This window comes from Scylla paramamosain, chromosome 19 (genome assembly GCF_035594125.1).
Source record: "Scylla paramamosain isolate STU-SP2022 chromosome 19, ASM3559412v1, whole genome shotgun sequence".
Lineage (NCBI taxonomy): Eukaryota > Metazoa > Arthropoda > Malacostraca > Decapoda > Portunidae > Scylla > Scylla paramamosain.
This window is the reverse complement of record NC_087169.1, coordinates 3,539,617-3,559,075: the sequence shown is the minus strand read 5'-3', so window position 1 is coordinate 3,559,075 and position 19,459 is coordinate 3,539,617. Positions and strand designations below refer to the sequence as shown.

The window sequence follows — 19,459 nt, the reverse complement described above, 5'->3', positions numbered from 1 at the left end:
TGCCAGGTATGAATGGTGCATGTTTCTGCGTGTGTGTGTGTGTGTGTGTGTGTGTGTGTGTGTGTGTGTGTGTCTATGTGTATGTGTGCGTGTCTCTACCGAACCAGTGCAGAGTCAAAAACCTCCTCGTTATATGCATTATACATCGAGTAATAGCACCACAACACAACAACGGGAAGGTCGTATGGCGCCTTATAATACGACGAGAAGAGCGCTACATCTTCCACCGAGGAACTACCGTGAGCTGGCACCGAAGGCACTTGTTTTCTGTTGCGAGTCGAGCAAAGTACCATAAAGCCACCGTGTCCGCTCTTCTTAAGGCTTAATTTTTACCTAAGAACACCTGTGATGCTTTACCACACCTTAGAGAGAGAGAGAGAGAGAGAGAGAGAGAGAGAGAGAGAGAGAGAGAGAGAGAGAGAGAGAGAGAATTGGAAAACATGAAAAATTGCGAGAGAAAGTCAGGAACAGAAAGAGAAAAGAGGGGACACAGGAGAGAGGAAATGATAGTTAGGGAGAGGTGAGTGGAGGGAAGCTTCGTTACTGTAGCTGAAAGGAGAGGGACAGAAGGCGAGGACTTAAACTAGAGGAAAAGGGGGAGATAGCAGTGCGTGTCTGTGGAGGGCGGTGGGTGCTGAGGGAAAGAAAAACGAGTCAAAAGAAAAACGGAATAAAAAATAAAAAAAAAAGAGCCTTAGAGTCGCTGATAAGATTAGGGAAGAAAAGAACAAGGATGAAGAAAAGAAATACAAAAAAAGTAATGTCATGGGAAAGGAGGAGGGAGTGCTCTAAAATACTGCGTGCATTTGAATGTGCGTGCGTGTAATGTGTGCGTGACTGTGTGTGCGTGAGAGTGTCTGTGAGCGTGTGTGCATGAGGTTTACAGGCACTGGGGTAGGAAAGGAGGTGGTGGTGATTGCTAAAATTTGCATGACAGTGATGAGGTCGTAGTAGCAGTTGTAGTGGTGGTGGTGGTGGTGGTGGTGGTGATCAGAGTGGTAGCAATATTAATAATAATGTTAACAGTAATGGTTTTAGTGGTAGTTATTTCACGTCTAATTTTAACTACACTCTAATTTTCCTCTATCACACCTCGTCCAGGCACCCTCACGGTAGTAGTAGTAGTAGTGGTAGTAGTAGTAGTAGTAGTAGTAGTAGTAGTAATAGCAGCACCAGCAGAATAACGTGGAATTAACGGAAAACATTATACAGTAAGGAATTTTAGTTATAATCTCTTTGGGAAAGTTTATTTTTAATGGAATATCTTTTTTCAGACACGAGGGAATGTAAAGAGTAATAATTAAAGTTCTTATTTGCTGGTCTTTCTTTAAATGGCGAGAGAAGAAAACTGGGATGAAAGAATTAGGTAGGACTTAAAACCAGAGAGAGAGAGAGAGAGAGAGAGAGAGAGAGAGAGAGAATTGTACTGATACGTGTGTCTCTCTACTTAGTTTCAACTCGATTACACTTTCTGAATAAAAAGTTTAGACGTGTGTGTGTGTGTGTGTGTGTGTGTGTGTGTGTGTGTGACATGCGTCGTAGCCGTGATTATTCTGATTATTATAGAGAAAGTCACATGAAGACAGTCACATGTAGTCTTCATATGCACACAAGCAGTAGATAGAAAAGGATTTTTTGAGTATTTTAGATACTGCACGTAGAAAATGATAACATAAAATACTGGACAGGAAATAATGATGATGATTGTGTTATTATTCATTTTACTACTGCTGCTGCTGCTGCTGGTGCTACTACTACTACTACTACTACTACTACTACTACTACTACTATTACTACTACTACTACTACTACTACTACTACTACTACTAATGATAATAATAATAATAATAATAATGATAATACTGCTGCTGCTGCTGCTGCTACTACTACTACTACTACTACTACTACTACTACTACTACTACTACTACTACTACTACTACTACTACTACTACTACTACTACTACTACTACTACTACTACTACTACTACTAGTGTGCGCTACAGCCAAGGGGGTGTAGCTCAGTGGTAGAGCATTCGACTGCAGATCGAGAGGTCCCCGGTTCAAACCCGGGCGCCCCCTTCGCCTGTATCTTTTCTTTCCGTAAATTTCCTTGAATAGGTGTAACAAGACGAGAATAAACCTCGAAAACAACGATGCTCCTTGTAAAGAGGACAAAGCAACAGTACATCAATGACAACTTGAGAGGGTAACGAGCTAGATGGTGTTCGTAAGATCTCTTGGTAACATTAAGCACTGAAAATATGTTCATTTTCTTTTTGGTGTTGATATAAGGCAGAGTATTTGTGTGTGTGTGTGTGTGTGTGTGTGTGTGTGTGTGTGTGTGTTTAGTTACAGAAAAAAATTCAAATAAACCCCTCGCTGTGGACAGCATAACAAATATTAGAACATATTATGAGAAGCTGCAAGATGCCATGGTAGTCCCTGTGTAAGGAGAAAGTGAGTTTTGTGGCGCGTCAAGGTGGCCGGTGTGAAAGCTGCGAGTCACAGGTGTCTTGTGTTGAACAACACCTGTTCTTAACAGTGACACGGGACTTGTGCTGTCAAGGGGGTGTAGCTCAGTGGTAGAGCATTCGACTGCAGATCGAGAGGTCCCCGGTTGAAACCCGGGCACCCCCTGCGATCACAACTTTTGGCATTTTGAAACAACAAGCCTTCTCGTGAAGCTGGTGCTTCTGTGACGTGACAAGAGTGCTGTAATAAGATGCCGTAGGAGCTATACTACATTTCTTGCTGCCTAGAGGCCGTGCTGGCGAGCAGCGAGCCAGCGAGGCTCTGTGGTGACCCGTTCCTTTTGCGGGAGCAGAACCTCGATCCAGATCCAGATAAATCCTGCCCGCCCCGCCCCGCCCTGCCCCTCTGCCTGAACAGTCTGTGTGAAGGTGAAGAGATGAAAGGAACAGCTTTCATGGTTTCTCAAGAGACCACGACGGTTGATCAGAGTGTAATGTTTGTGAATACTGTGTGTTAAGTTTGATGAGGCAACCTCTTCAGTTCTTTATATGCACCGCAAAGATATCCACACACAGCTGACGTACTGCTTCTGTTGTGTGGATGTGGGGGAGAGGGGCTAACTGGGTGATGACTTGTTGTGGGATGTGGGGGGAAGGGGTTAGCTGGGTGATGACTTGTGGGATGTGGGGGGATGACTTATAGGATGGGGGTTAGCTGCGTGATGGGTTGTCATGGGATGTGGGAGGAGAGAGAGGGGTTAACGTGATGACTTGTTATAGAAATGGAGCCTCAAGACACCGGATTGGTCAAATAGAGGGATTAGTGGTGGATCACGCACCTCCACCTATCTTCATTGACTGCCTGTGTTGTGCAGCCAGGGGAGGATATGCTGCTGGGGAACCAACAAATCTCAACAACACTGAATCACAAGCCAGAAATGTGTAGTGGTAGTAGTAGTAGTTGTAGTAGTAGTAGTAGTAGTAGTGGTAGTAGTAGTAATAGTATTGATAATAACAACAATGATGATGATGATGATAGAGATAGATAGAGCCATAATTTAGAGTGTCGGGAGGCAGGAATGAGCAGCGAGAATCTGATGCCTTTTGATTTAGAGAGAGAACCAAATTCCAAGAGAAACAAACGGAACTGATACCTCATCGAGTCATGGAGAGTTAGTTTTTATGTCTTTAAATAGCCTGTTACTTCCCTGCTGTTACTGGGACTCGGGGAACGTAGGACAAGAAGGAAGAGCGCTGCACGACAAAACGCTAACGCAGCTCCGCTGAGCCGCCAAAAGATTCAAGAAGCCATTGACTAAAACGATTGGCGGAATGAACGAGTCTTCGGTGAGTTGTCCTCCCGTCCTCTTTTCTCTCTCTCTCTCTCTCTCTCTCTCTCTCTCTCTCTCTCTCTCTCTCTCTCTCTCTCTCTCTCTCTCTCTCTCTCTCTCTCTCAATTAACAGTTAAGTGCGGACGCTCAGTTCGAGTCCTGCCCTCCTCGACACGGGCCTCAATAATGCCGCTGCGCGTGGAAGGCGCCGTACGCAGCCTCCTCCCACGTGGTCACCAAGGGGCGCCCGTCGCTCCCAAACACCCGCACGGAGGGCGAGGGCCAGACGGGCGTCCTGTCGGGTGCCGGCGGCTTCTGAATGCTCGCGGCCGAGCCCCGTCCTGCTGGACGCTGTCGTTGCGCGTGGAAGGCGCCGTACGCGGCCTCCTCCCACGTGGTTACCGAGGGACGCCCGTCGCTCCCAGACACCCGCACGGAGGGCGAGGGCCAGACGGGCGTCCTGTCGGGGGCCGGCGGTTCTTCCGTGCTCGCGGCGAGCCGTGCCTCGCTCTTCACTCGCGCGGCTAAAGCCTTGCGACGGGCCCTGCGCCGCCCTGCAGCGCTTGTAGTCGCTGCAACCGTAGGAGCCTCAGGCACGAAGGGAGGCCCGTCGCTCCCATGCACCCCCACTGAGGGTGCGGGCCAAACGGGCGTCCCTTCGGATGCCTGGGGCTGTTCGGTGCTGTCAGCGGGCGGCGTGGTCTCGGCGGCCACTGCCGCAGGAGCCTCATTTTCTAGTGTGGCAGCCTCGCTTTCTGCCGAGGCTTTCCGAGCAGCCAGGGCCTTGCGGCGGGCCCTGCGCCTCTGCGTGACGCTCATCGTAATCTTAGTCGCTTCAGCTGCAGCTGTAGCGACTGAGGCAGCGACTGAGGCTTCAGTCGCTGCAGCTGCAGTGGCCTCATTTTCTGTTGAGGCTTCTGTATCGCTGTGAATCGCTGCAACGTGGGGGAGGCAGCTGATCTCCGGGGCGAACACGTCCAGGCCCTTCTCCTCCGCCTCGTCCACTTCCTCAGCCCAGGTCTTGACAACCTTGGGCTCCTGCTCTTCCTGCTCCTCCGCCACCTCCACCTCATCCTGCTCTGCCTGCCGCGCCTCCCCCACATCCTCGGCAGCCACCGCGGCGCCGTTTTCTTCTTCTATGACTTTTACTTCATTAATCTCTGCGACGGTCATGTCGTTTTCATTTCCTTCTTTGCTATTTTCCAAGAGCGCTGTATTACTGGCCAAGGGCACCAAGGATGACTCGGGATCCTTGTGCTTCGAGCGGGGCCCGCGCTTCTTCCTCTTGAACAGCCTGAAGAACCACCCGAAGCAGCCGCGGCAGCCCCGAGTGTCTTCGTCTGCCTCTTCCTCAGCCATTTGTAAAGTTTTGGGAGACATGTCTCTAGACTTTGCTGGTCCTAACAGACCCTCTGAACCCCCTGCACCCTCGGTACAAAAATTGTAATTATCAAACTATGCAAATGTTTTGTGATTGGCTGAGCTCCGCCTCACATCAAGCAGCTCATTGGCTCAGCCGCCTCACTAAACTCCAAGCTGCCGGGATGCACGCGTGTTACAAGTTGACTATGGATTTATTCAAGACCGGTGGGAGCTGGAACATCCTCGCTACAGCAGAGGTGAACCTGGCTCCGCTTCATTCCATGCATGGGATTGAAAGGAGACTGGAATGCAAGGATAAAAAGTAAAAACATAAAAAAGTTGGAGAGAGAGAGAGAGAGAGAGAGAGAGAGAGAGAGAGAGAGAGAGAGAGAGAGAGAGAGAGAGAGTAATGGCAGACTCTTTCCTTGCGGCCTTTCCGTGTATCGAGCATCAATTCATCATCTCAGTGTTTCCTTTCTTCCGTTCCCTCGTATGCTTTCTCTCTCCCTTCTCCTATTACCCATTCTTTTTTCCTCCCTTTTCATTCATTCGTTCTCTCTCTCTCTCTCTCTCTCTCTCTCTCTTTCTCTTTCTCTTTCTCTCTCTCTCTCTCTCTCTCTCTCTCTCTCTCTCTCTCTCTCTCTCTCTCTCTCTCTCTCTCTCTTTCTCACACCAAAAGGAAAGAAAAGAAAGGTGACAAATGCGCAAAATAAAGCAAGGCAAGGAAGCAGGAAATGAAAAAAGCCGTAAGTGTAAAAAGATGTTAAAAATGCAAAAAAAAGAAAAAGAAAAGAACATAAGTGAAAAGTCAGAATTGCCTCACCAATACACACACACACACCTACCAACACGCATTATTCAATCTGTCTCTAATCTCCCTCTTGGTCGCGTGTACCTCCCCGCCTCCACACACACATCAGTAGGTCAGCACACCTGAACACCACACACCTGCTCTTTTCATATATGTCTGAATGAAATCTCTGAGGTAGTCAAGGTCTCTCTGTCTGTCTGTTCGTTTGTCTGTGTGTTTGTCTGTGCTTTCGTATTTAGTGTATATTAATGTGGGTTATTTTTTTCAGGTAAGGGAGTGAAACCAAGAAGAGGGAAGGTGAGTCTGGGCAAGGTTCTCTCTCTCTCTCTCTCTCTCTCTCTCTCTCTCTCTCTCTCTCTCTCTCTCTCTCTCTCTCTCTCTCTCTCTCTCTCTCTCTCTCTCTCTCTCTCTCATTTATTTCCTTTCTCTTAATTTTGAAATCTTAATTGCATATTTCCCTTCATAGACTTATATTTTAGGTAAGAATTTCCTACTCCTGCTCCTCCTCTTCCTCCTCCTCCCACACGCACACTTAAATACGTAAGTTACTACAAAAGCCAACGTTCAAATTTGTCTTATTATGATTCATTTTCACTTTGCTGAAATTTATAACACTGCAACCAAACTGAGGCAATGAAGAGGAGAGGAAAACTTGGAATTGTCTGCTTCTGTCTGTCTGTCTCTATGTTTGTGTGTCTGTCAGTCTGCCTTTTGTATCTGTATCTGCGTGTTTGTATATCTAGAACTGCATTTACTGTTATCTTTATCTCCTTCTGTCTTTTACCATTGTGCGTTTCTGTATTTTTCTGTTTCTTTGTATTTGAGTAATTAGATTTCTCTCTGCCTGTCTCTCGTGTTTGTCTGTCTCGTTGTCTGTTTACCTGTTTGCTTACTTGTTTGTCTGTGTGTACCTGTCTTTCTGTCTCTGTCTACTTGTCTGTCTTTTTGTCTGTTTACCTGTTTACCTGCTTGTCTGTCTGTGTGTGTGTGTGTGTGTGTCTACCTGTCTACCTGTCTGTCTGCCTACTTCTCAGTCTACGTGTGTGTGTGTCCATTTGTATGTATGCCTGTGTATCTGTTTATTAATGTGTCTGTCTGCTCGTCTAGCTGTGTCAAGCTGCGTGTGTATCTGGCTGTGCATTGATAATTGCTTCACATTTGCATGCATATTTAATAAACAAATGATTATTTAAATGATTGGTTTTATTTGCTTAATTAAAAAGTGCAATGTTTATTAATCATGCATTATTCCGTTCCTTGCTCATATGTGTAGTTTTGCAGTATTTCATTTCGATAAGTTCTTAAAAAAAATGTAGGACAGCATGTGTATTTTCAGATGAGAGAACAAATACAGGTACCAAAAAAGTCGAGGCGCTTTTTTTTTTTTTTTTTTTTTATTACCAGCTTGTTTTATTACCTGTTACTTAAAAATGATGGGTGACTTTTCTTCCCTCTCTTAAAAGATTCAGTTTCCTTCCTTACTTCCTTTATAAAAAAAAAAAATTACATGTACACTTTTCTTCGTTTATAAGAAATACATATATAATCTTCACCTATTACCTTAAAAAAAAAAAAAATCACGATCCATTTTCTTTCCTTTACCAAAAATTCACAAATACGGTTTATTTTCTTCACCGAACAGTACAGATACAATTTCCTTTACGTTTTAAGATCCACCTGCAACTTCTTCTTTGCGTAACGCCCAACCTGATTAATTAGTCAGTCAATTAGTCCCTCTCGTAGATGAACAGGTTGGTAGGTGGCTCGGGTAAGCATTTAGGCAGATGCGGGGGGTGAATAAATTTGTGAGATAGGCAGGCAGGTAGTGTAAGTAGGCTGTTAGGAAGATAGATAGGCAAGTGTTAAGGGAATGTAGTGTATAAATTTACTGTCATTGGCTTTTTCCTTCATTCCATTTTCTTTCCTTTGATTCTGGTTCACTTCATGACTCGATGCACGTTTGTTCTTCTGGGGATTTTCAGTTTGGCTTCATTGAGTCATCGCAGCCTCCTGGTAGTTACTTTTCTTCGTTTTAAGCATTTTTTTGTTGAGTGATTTCCATATTTTGTCTATTTATCTGTGTGTGTGTGTGTGTGTGTGTGTGTGTGTGTGTGTGTGTGTGTGTGTGTGTGTGTGTGTGTGTGTGTGTGTGTGTGTGTGTGTGTGTGTGTGTGTGTGTGTGTGTGTGTGTGTGTGTGTGTGTGTGTGTTCGGTTGTCTACTGACAGCCGAATACTGTTAATCAGTATTGAGAATACTGTTAACCAGTATTCTCAATCATTCATCCCTTTCTCTGGTAAACTCTGGAACTCCCTGCCTTCTTCTGTATTTCCACCTTCCTATGACTTGAATTCCTTCAAGAGGGAGGTTTCAAGACACTTATCCACCAATTTTTGACCACTGCTTTGACCCTTTTATGGGACTGGCATTTCAGTGGGCATTTTTTTTTATTAGATTTTTGTTGCCCTTGGCCAGTATCCTTCCTACATAAAAAAAAAAATATATATATATATATATATATATATATATATATATATATATATATATATATATATATATATATATATATATATATATATATATATATATATATATCTTTCTATCTACATATTTATTTATCTATGTCTATCTACCTGTTTATCTATGTCTATCTATCTATCTATCTTTTCTCTCGTTCTATCATTCTTTTTCTTTTATTATTTCGTTTTTCTTCCTTCCTTCCTTCCTTCCTTTCTTTCTTCCTTCCTTCCTTTCTTTCTTGCCTCCTTTCTTCCTTCCTTATTTTCTTACTTTTTTTACATTACTCACTATAATCACCATTATGTTTTACTGTACCTGGATTTCACTTTAATTTAGTCTTCAGTTTTATCCAGTCAATATTCATTCATTACCTTTGTGGAGATGTGGAGGGGCACTGACTCACGATTGCTGCGGTGGAATGGACTGTAGTGGTGGTGGTGCTGATGGTGGTGGTGGTGGTGGTGAGGGAAAGTTTGTGTGGAGAGGAGAGGGGAAAAAAAAATTTGATCAGTAAGAACGGGTCTATTGGTGGCCATTTCTGTGCAAAGAGAGAGAGAGAGAGAGAGAGAGAGAGAGAGAGAGAGAGAGAGAGAGAGAGAGAGAGAGAGAGAGAGAGAGAGAGAGAGAGAGAGAGAGAGAGAGAGAGTTACATTTATCGTACTGAATGAGGTGGCCAGTCGCAACTCTATATTAAAAGAGAGAGAGAGAGAGAGAGAGAGAGAGAGAGAGAGAGAGAGAGAGAGAGAGAGAGAGAGAGAGAGAGAGAGAGAGAGAGAGAGAGAGAGAGAGAGAGAGAGAGAGAGAGAGAGAGAGAGAGAGAGAGAGAGAGAGAGAGAGTTACATTTATCGTACTGAATGAGGTGGCCAGTCGTAACTCTATATTATAAAAGTCATATATCTGTGAGAAATGTGAGTTATGTAAACACACACACACACACACACACACACACACACACACACACAATGAAACAGTGCTAAAAAAAAAAAAATAATAAAATACGATAAAATAACTAGAATCGGACCATTTACTCATATCAATACTAATGAAACACTTCGAACATTATTAAGTTGAGAGGGCAGAGGAAAACATTAACTATTTTCGTCTCCTCCGTTCATAAGTAGAATTGCGTGCCTGTGAGTGCGTTGGGGAGGCTCAACACGGCAAAGAGTGGCGCTGTAATGGAAGAGTGAAGGCGTCTAGGGAACTACATAAAAGCACCCTTAAAAAACATTATTCGTCATAATAACACACAGCATTTTTTTTTCTCTCATGTCACCGATGCCTCCTCCTCCCACTCCCACCCCTCCTCCTCTTCCAGTTCGACGGTAGGTGGGGAGAAACCTTCGCCTTTGCTATCCCACGTCTCTTACTTTACATTAGATATTATAATGCATCATAAGCAATCATTCTTGTAAGGGACCAACAGGTTTCATAGCGTTTGTTCATCCTTTGTGTTCATTTGTGTTTCTCCTCCTCCTCTTCCTTCTCTTCCTCCTCTTAGCCACAAGTGCAGGGCTCGTGGTGCCAGCTGCTGATTGGTGGATATCGGCTGGAGGAGAAATGGAGGAGCCAACGAGAATGCTGGATTTAATATTATAATTGTATTGGATAAACTCCCTCAATCCACCATTATCTTTGACTTGCCTCTCACCTCACGTTTCTCTCTCTCTCTCTCTCTCTCTCTCTCTCTCTCTCTCTCTCTCTCTCTCTCTATTAGCTTTCCTTTTTTTCGTCTTTTATTAACTAAAGTACATAAAATTCTCTCTCTCTCTCTCTCTCTCTCTCTCTCTCTCTCTCTCTCTCTCTCTCTCTCTCTCTCTCTCTCTCTCTCCACGGTCGAGGTAATGAGCGCGATGAGGCGGCGGAGCGAGGACAAGTGGATGGTTGGTGGGTAATGAGGGTGGCGCGAGCTGGCCAGGCGTGGGAGTGGAGGCGGAGAGTGAGTGGAGTGGCTGTAGTGGTAGGACTGATTTGGGGAGGTTATGGGTGAAGGAGAGACGCCCATATTCTGAAACACTCGTACGCTGCACCTCCTCTACTTTCAAAAGGCTGTAGTTGAAGTTGCACGGACTTTTAAGTGTGTCTATATGATTTTCTTCACAGATTATGAAGACTTCTTGATTATTAACGGGAGAAATATTCTTAAGAACAAGACTATTCATCTCTTTGGCCTTGGAAAATGGTAGTGGTGAGAGAGCAAAGCGTTTCTGATTCCTGGCCAAAGAAAGAGGGATAAAGAGAAAGAGGTTAGAGGCTGTTTTGAATGTTTTGAAACGCTTTGCCATCTCGCCACGACTATTTTCAAAGGCCACAGGGATGATTAGCCGGTTTCCCAAGGGTGTTTCTTATGTTAATAATGTAAAACTCTTGTTAGGTAGAATTTAAAAACACTTAAAAAACCTGTGTAGCTTCAAAGGTAGAATTTAAAAACACTTAAAAAACCCGTGTAGCTTCAAATAGGTGCCTACATATATATACATATATATATATATATATATATATATATATATATATATATATATATATATATATATATATATATATATATATATATATATATATATATATATATAATAGTAAGATGGTTTAGCCACGTAGTATGAAGAGAAGACCAGGAACCGATATAAAGAACTTGAAGAAAACCAGTTGAGCGAAGAAGATCGAAAGGAAGATAGAGAGTGAGATAAAGGGATGGAAATGCGGGGGAACTGGAAAGAATGGAAGTGAAAAAGGAATATGCAAGAGACATAAACAAATAGGGGAGACTCGAGCATGGCGCTAAACCCTCTCTCTAGGGAAACGGCGAAAGGAGAAGACTCACGCACAATACTTGAGTAACTTCTTTCTCGCCCTTCCTCTGTATGTGCCAAGTCTTATCTCTCTCCCAAGGCCTCTGATCTGCTTACAATCCATCAGCTGCCAGGGTTTGTTTAGGGGGATTATCAGCAGATGAGAGGACTTAAGACTGAGTGAAGGCGCTAATTACAGTGGGAGGGGGCATGATAGTTACTTGGTATGTCTTGTTCAAGGACTGTCACATGTAGGCCTGGTGACTTCTTGTTGGTTCACTAATCTTATATTTCTGTTCTAACGACTATTAAGCATGACTGCAATTTCTTCATCGTGCTACAGCTGGTTTGGTCATCCTCTCTTAACATTCACAGCGCTGTATAAAAACTATTTGCGTGGCAGCATGGATAGAAAGGGTGAAAGAGAATCTGAGGTTATTTTATTTTTTTTTCTCCCTTAGCTGCAGAAGTATTTATGAGACTGTACCATAAGAATGTAAAATAGTTGTAAATTATCGTAGGAACACATTGCCTGCTAGTGTAAGGCTTTAATGCAAGTCAAAGTGATGGTTATGAAGCGTTCCATGTATTTTCCTACGTGGAGGAGTAATGGACAGAAGTAACTTGATAACGTCCCAGATGTACCCCCTTGGGATGAAATTGGCCGGTCGACGTGAACAGGCTTTACTTTTTTAGATTCTGAACCGTAATCCTCAACATTCCGTCTTATCTCTCCTACTCAGCGTCCCCTAAGCATCCTCTACAAGGGAAGTTATCTGGTGATTCAAGGGTGTTTTTATGATTCTAATGATAGGTTAACAAGGATTCTGCATCACCAATAACAAAAGCACCGATAATAAGACGACTAATCATCCATATGGCCCTAGAAAATAAGCTCCTTCTCAAGAGCCATGGTGTCGCCGATGATGATGGATAATTGTAGCTGCCCCTTTCACTCTCTGCGATGCAACTTTGTAAGCAGACTCGATACCGATCTTGATGATCTTGATCTTGATGGTACAGGTGGCTCAGGATCACTCCCAAGACAGGCCTTTGGATTGGCAACTCTTGTAGAAGGGGGGGGGGAAAGAATGAAACAGCATCCTGTACACTAATTGTTCCTACATCTGGCACGCTACATTCTCTCCAGAAACTCTTTCACCGCCTCAATCATCCTTTCATTCGCCTCTCTACACAGTCCCAGCAACAACACCATCCATTCCTTTCCTGTCTTCTCCACTCTTTCATTCCTATCATGCCCTAACTCAGTCAGTATCACTTGCATCATCTCATACCTGTCTCTGGCATACTTCACACAATCCAGCACCACATGTTCCACCTCTTATCTTCTCCCTTGTCGCACACCTGGCACACTTTGCTGCGGGACTCGGACCATCTGTAACTCCTTGCATTCACATCCATACACTGTGCCCTCGCTCGGAAGAGAAGATCACCGCCCAGGCTTCCATCATACCACCTTTCATACCTCGGGGCCTCTTTCTCCTTGTACCATTCCAGGGTCTTCTTTCTTTCCATCTCATTCTTCCATTCATTCAGTCCCACACATTTCACTTTTTTGTCTATCTCATTCTTCCATTTTCTCACATCCCATTCGGCTCCCACTCTGCCACCTCTTGTTACCACCCATTCACGCTCATTTTGATTCCTACCAGCCATTCTTATCGCCCACACAACTTGCAATCCATTCCTGTCTGTCATTGTCATGCATCTCTTCCTCCATTTGCTTCCACTTTCATTCCACAGGTACACCTTCCTTGCTATTCTTGCATCATCCATTCTCTCAAGCCTAATCTTGTACCTAAGTGTGGCTTTTGTGAGTCTTTCCCTAAAGGTGCTCCATTCCATATCACCTCTCAAGGCTTCAACTGCTGTGCGCCTCGGTGCACTCAGTGCCATCCTTGCTACTCTATTCTGGCCCACTTCAAACTTATCAATTTAACTTTCATTCCAAGCAATCACATCCATACCACACATTATACATGGCACAGCCACAGTCTTCCACACTTCTCTCAACACATCATACTTACTTGCTCTCATCCTTGCCGCGCTTCCCAGTCGACCTACCCACTGGTTTACCATACTTATTTTTTCATTCTTTGCCTTTGCACACCCACTAGGACTCATCCACATCCCTAAGTACTTGTAATCTTGCACCTGTTTCAACTCATTCTCTCCAAGTCTAGGATGTTCAGTGTAGAAGGAAGGATGTTCAGTGTAGAAGAGGGGGACAGTTGAGTCATTGAAGAAGAGGGTATAGTTGTCTGGAAGGTTGTGTCGAGTTGATAGATGGAGGAATTGAGTTTTTGAGGCATTGAACAATACCAAGTTTGCTGTGCCCCTATGAGAAATTTTAGAAAGATCAGAAGTCAAGCGTTCTGTGGCTTCCCTGCGTGAACTGTTTATCTCCTGAAGGGTTGGACGTCTATGAAAAGACGTGGAAAAGTGCAGGGTGGTATCATCAGCGTAGGAGTGGATAGGACAAGAAGTTTGGTTTAGATGATCATTAATGAATAATAAGACGAGAGTGGGTGACAGGACAGAACCCTGAGGAACACCACTGTTAATAGATTTAGGAGAACAATGACCGTCTACCACAGCAGCAATAGAACGGTCAGAAAGGAAACTTGAGATGAAGTTACAGAGAGAAGGATAAAATCCGTAGGAGGGTAGTTTGGAAATCAAAGCTTTGTGCCAGACTCTATCAAAAGCTTTTGATATGTCCAAGGCAACAGCAAAAGTTTCACCAAAATCTCTAAAAGAGGATGACCAAGACTCAGTAAGGAAAGCCAGAAGATCACCAATAGAGCGGCCTTGACGGAACCCATACTGGTGATCAGATAGAAGGTTGTGAAGTGATAGATGTTTAAGAATCTTCCTGTTGAGGGTAGATTCAAAAACTTTAGATAGGCAGGAAATTAAAGCAATAGGACGGTAGTTTGAGGAATTAGAACGGTCACCCTTTTTAGGAACAGGTTGAATGTAGGCAAACTTCCAGCAAGAAGGAAAGGTAGATGTTGACAGACAGAGCTGAAAGAGTTTGACTAGGCAAGGTGTAAGCACGGAGGCACAGTTTCGGAGAACAATAGGAGGGACCCCATCAGGTCCATAAGCCTTCCAAGGGTTTAGGTCAGCGAGGGCATGGAAAATATCATTGCGAAGAATTTTAATAGGTGGCATGAAGTAGTCAGAGGATGGAGGAGAGGGAGGAACAAGCCCAGAATCGTCCAAGGTAGAGTTTTGAGCAAAGGTTTGAGCGAAGAGTTCAGCTTTAGAAATAGATGTGATAGCAGTGGTGCCATCTGGTTAAAATAGATGAGGGAAAGAAGAAGATGCAAAGTTATTGGAGATATTTTTGGTTACAAACCACTGAACGACCCACGTAACAAACCGCTGATTCCTCATCCCCCACAGGCTCTTCCGAGTCCCGCCTCCACCTCAGCCTGCACGCAGACATGTCACCACCAGCTGGTCTTAGTACATAAACGGACCACCACAAACCTTACCCAAAAGTTGTCTTCATCAGCTACACCACCAATTAACAATTATCAACTCCTACTTCCATGCATGATTAAGTTCTAACGATCATTCACTTAACTAACATCTTGTTTCCTTGTTACGTAATATCCTTAACTTTTGTTTCTCAAACTCCATTTACATTTCTTGTGCATATAGTTGCCACTACACGGAAAATTCCACTCAGTTTCGAATACGAGGCTTAAAATTCACCAAAACTCACCAGACTGGGGACGAGGGCGCGGCTATGTTGAGAAGCGCGTGGTTGTGACGGAAGTGGGGGTTGGACGAAGCGGATGTAATACAATTACTAAGAAACTAGTAAAATGAAAAAATAAGAATCGGTAGACGGAGGAAACTAAGAAAAAACCAGAAAAGGAAAATTAAGAAAATAAGACAACAGAGAGAAAGCGAGCCACAGAAGAGCTAGCAAGTCCACCCCTCACCACAGCTGCTCACGAACTGAGCCTCCCTGCCTGTCCTGACTCCCTCCTCTCATGAACTTGTCTTGTCTCGCTTCACTGTTCCGAAATCTCGAGTACAATTAACACGCAAACCATCTTACGAGAACTTTCTTTGATGAAACCCACTCACTATAAGATGCACATTAACCAGTCGCTTTACAAATTAATGAATCCTAATAGTGACAATGATACTTAAAATGTAATTTCCAAATTAAGACAAAAAAGTATGATTGGCTAGAATGACACATGATAACATATTCCGAAGCAGTGACATTCATTGGCTGTTCCCCTGCTTCTTGTGAATGACTATTCGCTTGTTAAGGATAATTGCTTATCTTGTGATTTCACGTTTTTTTTTTACAAATGGTTACATGAACAAATTTTGTTAATTTTACATTCCTAAATAGTCATCAAGAATTTGCGTGATATCGAGCAGGAAACACTGCTTTAGGATAAGGAAATCTGCACACTTAGGTACGCATTAAACGAGTCAATGTTTCCCTTTTCCGTCAATTATACGTTATGGCGTCAGCTGTTGTCTTTGTCATCATTGTTATTAATGTTATTTCCACTTGTTATTTCCTGTTACACTAATTTTTTTTTCTCAAAATCAATCCCTTTTTTATTTCCTAATTTATATCCTCATTCTGCTTGTAACTTGTTCTGTCTGTCATTACACCGGCTCAGCTCATCAAGGTCACCCAGCACGTCTGAAGGTCACTATTGACGTTTTGTGGTTATTTCAATCTTGGGGTCATCAGCAAACATAACAGGGCCATTTTGTAGCTATAAATCACCTTAAGGGACTCCACTTGGTTAATCATTCAAAACAAAGTATTTTTCTCTAATTATTTTCCTCTTGTTTAAAAATTTTCCCATTCATTTTTGTGTCCTTGAAGACTTCTTAGATTTTTGCCTTTTTTCTTTCTCTAATTCTTCATTTTTCATCAGCGTTTTTTTTTTCATTCAATTCCACTTATATTTCATTTTTCCTCTAATTCTTAATTTTTTTCCTATTATTTTTCTAATTTTATTGGATTCAATTTCACTATTATGTTAATTTCTTTCTCTAAGTCTTCACTTTTCATCAGTATTTTTCTTTTCTGCGTTCAGCTCCACTTATATGTTCATTTTTTCTTCTAATTCTTTGTTTTTTTTAAATTTTTTCCTAGTATTTTCCTCATTTTATCGCATTCATCTTCACTATCATTTTACATTTTTCCTCAAATTTTTCATTTTTTCCTAGTATTTTTCTCATTTTATTGCAGTCATCATCACTATCATATTATTATTTTTCTAATTGTTTCTTTTTCTGATTCTTCATTATTTTTCCTCAACATTTTCTTTTTCATTTAGTTCTAGTGATACCTTGTTTATTTTTCCTCTAATTCTTATTTTTTTTCCTAGTATTTTTCTCATCTTATTGCAGTCAACATCACTATCATATTTATTTCTCCTCTATTTTTTTTCTCTAATTCTTAATTTTTTCCTAGTATTTTTCTCATTTTATTGCATTCATCTTCACTATCATATTAATTTTTCCCCTAATTCTTATTTTTTTCCAAGTATTTTCTCATTTTATTGCATTCAGCATCACTATCATGTTCATTTCTCCCTCTAATTATTTCTTCCTCTAATGTTTTATTCCTCAGTATTTTTTGTAGCTCATCTTTGGCTTTAATAATTTCTTTTTCCACCTGTGAGTCAGTAGCAAACTCTTTCACTCATTCATTATCTACTAAATCATATTATTTCTTACATTTGCATTTTGAAGCCCAGTAGAGCGGCCTTGACGGAACCCATACTGGCGATCAGATAGAAGGTTGTGAAGTGATAGATGTTTAAGAATCTTCCTGTTGAGGAAAGATTCAAAAACTTTAGAGAAGCAGGAAATTAAAGCAATAGGACGGTAGTTTGAGGGATTAGAGCGGTCACCTTTTTAGGAACAGGTTGAATGTAGGCAAACTTCGAGCAAGAAGGAAAGATAGATGTTGACAGACAGAGCTGAAAGAGTTTGACTAGGCAAGGTGCAAGCACGAAGGCACAGTTTCGGAGAACAATAGGAAGGACCCCATAAGGTCCATAAGCCTTCCGAGGGTTTAGTCCAGCGAGGGCATGGAAAACATCATTGCGAAGAATTTTAATAGCTGGCATGAAGTAGTCAGAGGGTGTAGGAGAGGGAGGAACAAGCCCAGAATCGTCCAAGGTACAGTTTTTAGCAAAGGTTTGAGCAAAGAGTTCAGCTTTAGAAATAGATGTGATAGCAGTGGTGCCATCCGGTTGAAGTAGAGGAGGGAAAGAAAAAGAAGCAAAGTTTTTGAAGATATTTTTGCCTAGATGACAAAAATCATGAGGGGAGTTAGATCTTGAAAGGTTTTGACATTTTCTGTTAATGAAGGAGTTTTTGGCTAGTTGGAGAACAGACTTGGCATGGTTCCGGGCAGAAATATAAAGTGCATGAGATTCTGGTGATGGAAGGCTTAAGTACCTTTTGTGGGCCACCTCTCTATCATGTATAGCACGAGATCAAGCTGTGTTAAATCAAAGTTTAGAAGGTTTAGGACGAGAAAAAGAGTGAGGAATATACGCCTCCATGCCAGACACTATCACCTCTGTTATGCGCTCAGCACACAAAGACGGAACACGGAAGCAGTAGTCATTCCAAGGAAAATCAGTAAAATACCTCCTCAGGTCCCCCCAACTAGCAGAGACAAAACGCCAGAGGCACCTTCGCTTAGGGGGATCCTGAGGAGGGAATGGAGTGATAGGACAAGATAAAGATATGAGATTGTGATTGGAGGAACCCAACGGAGAAGAAAGGGTGACAGATAAGCAGAAGGATTAGAGGTCAGGAAAAGGTCAAGAATGTTGGGCGTATCTCCAAGACCGTCAGGAATACGAGTAGGGTGTTGCACCAATTGCTCTAGGTCATGGAGGATAGCAAAGTTGTAGGCTAGTTCACCAGGATGGTCAGTAAAGGGAGAGGAAAGCCAAAGCTGGTGGTGAACATTAAAGAGATCTCCAAGAATGGAGATCTCTGCAAAAGGGAAGAGGGTCAGAATGTGCTCCACTTTGGAAGTTAAGTAGTCAAAGAATTTCTTATAGTCAGAGGAGTTAGGAGAGAGGTATACAGCACAGATAAATTTAGTATGAGAGTGACTCTGTAGTCGTAGCCAGATGGTGGAAAACTCGGAAGATTCAAGAGCGTGAGCACGAGAGCAGGTTAAGTCATTGCGCACATAAACGCAGCATCCAGCTTCGGATCGAAAATGAGGATAGAGAAAGTAGGAGGGAACAGAAAAGGGGCTACTGTCAGTTGCCTCAGACACCTGAGTTTCAGTGAGGAAAAGAAGATGAGGTTTAGAAGAGGAGAGGTGGTGTTCTACAGATTGAAAATTAGATCTTAGATCGCGAATGTTGCAGAAGTTAATGAAGAAAAAGTTGATGGGGGTTGTCAAGACACTTAGGGTCGTCGACAGAAAGGCAGTCCGACCTGAGGACATTTATGGTCTCCTCCCCAGATGGGGACTCCGAGGCTGGTGTAGGAGTCGCCATGATGATTTTAAAATTTTTGAGTGAAGGGTGTGTGTGTTATTAGTTGCTTGTAGTTTTGTGAGGAGGAAGAGAGTTGTCTTTAGAGGGCAGGCTGTGACTGCCCCCTTGTGTTGTGAGACACAAAGGGAAACGTTCAGTGAGGTCACAGCTGGGTTTAATGATAAGTTCACAGCACCCCCTGAACAGTGCTTTAGACCTCACTGGGAGTAATTATCGTTTCGGCAGGTGTCTACTGCCTCCTCCTATTGATACCATGGTAGACGGTCACTGTTCTTCTCCTGAATCTATTAACAGTGTTGTTCCTCCGGGTTCATTCCTGTCACCCACTCTCTTCTTATTATTCATTAATGATCTTATAAACCAAACTTCTTGTCCTATCCTCTCCTACACTGATGATACCTCCCTGCACTTTTCCACATCTTTTCATAGATATCCAACCCTTCAGAAAGTAAACATTTCATGCAGGGATGCCACAGAACGCTTGACTTTTGATCTTTCTAAAATTTCTGATTGGGGCAGAGGAAACTTGGTATTGTTCAATGCCTCAAAAACTTAATTCCTTCATCTATTAACGCGACACAACCTTCCAGATAACTATCCCCTCTTCTTCAATGACACTCA

The 19,459-nt window shown here is 42.8% G+C and overlaps 2 non-coding genes across 2 annotated transcripts; both read left to right on the top strand.

Moving 5' to 3' along the window:
• Positions 1–2,008: 2,008 nt before the first annotated feature.
• Trnac-gca (transfer RNA cysteine (anticodon GCA)) lies at positions 2,009–2,080 on the top strand. The gene has a single exon. It is a non-coding gene; the product is annotated as a tRNA-Cys (tRNA).
• Positions 2,081–2,566: 486 nt separating this feature from the next.
• Trnac-gca (transfer RNA cysteine (anticodon GCA)) lies at positions 2,567–2,638 on the top strand. Its single transcript has one exon. It is a non-coding gene; the product is annotated as a tRNA-Cys (tRNA).
• The last annotated feature ends 16,821 nt before the right edge of the window (positions 2,639–19,459 follow it).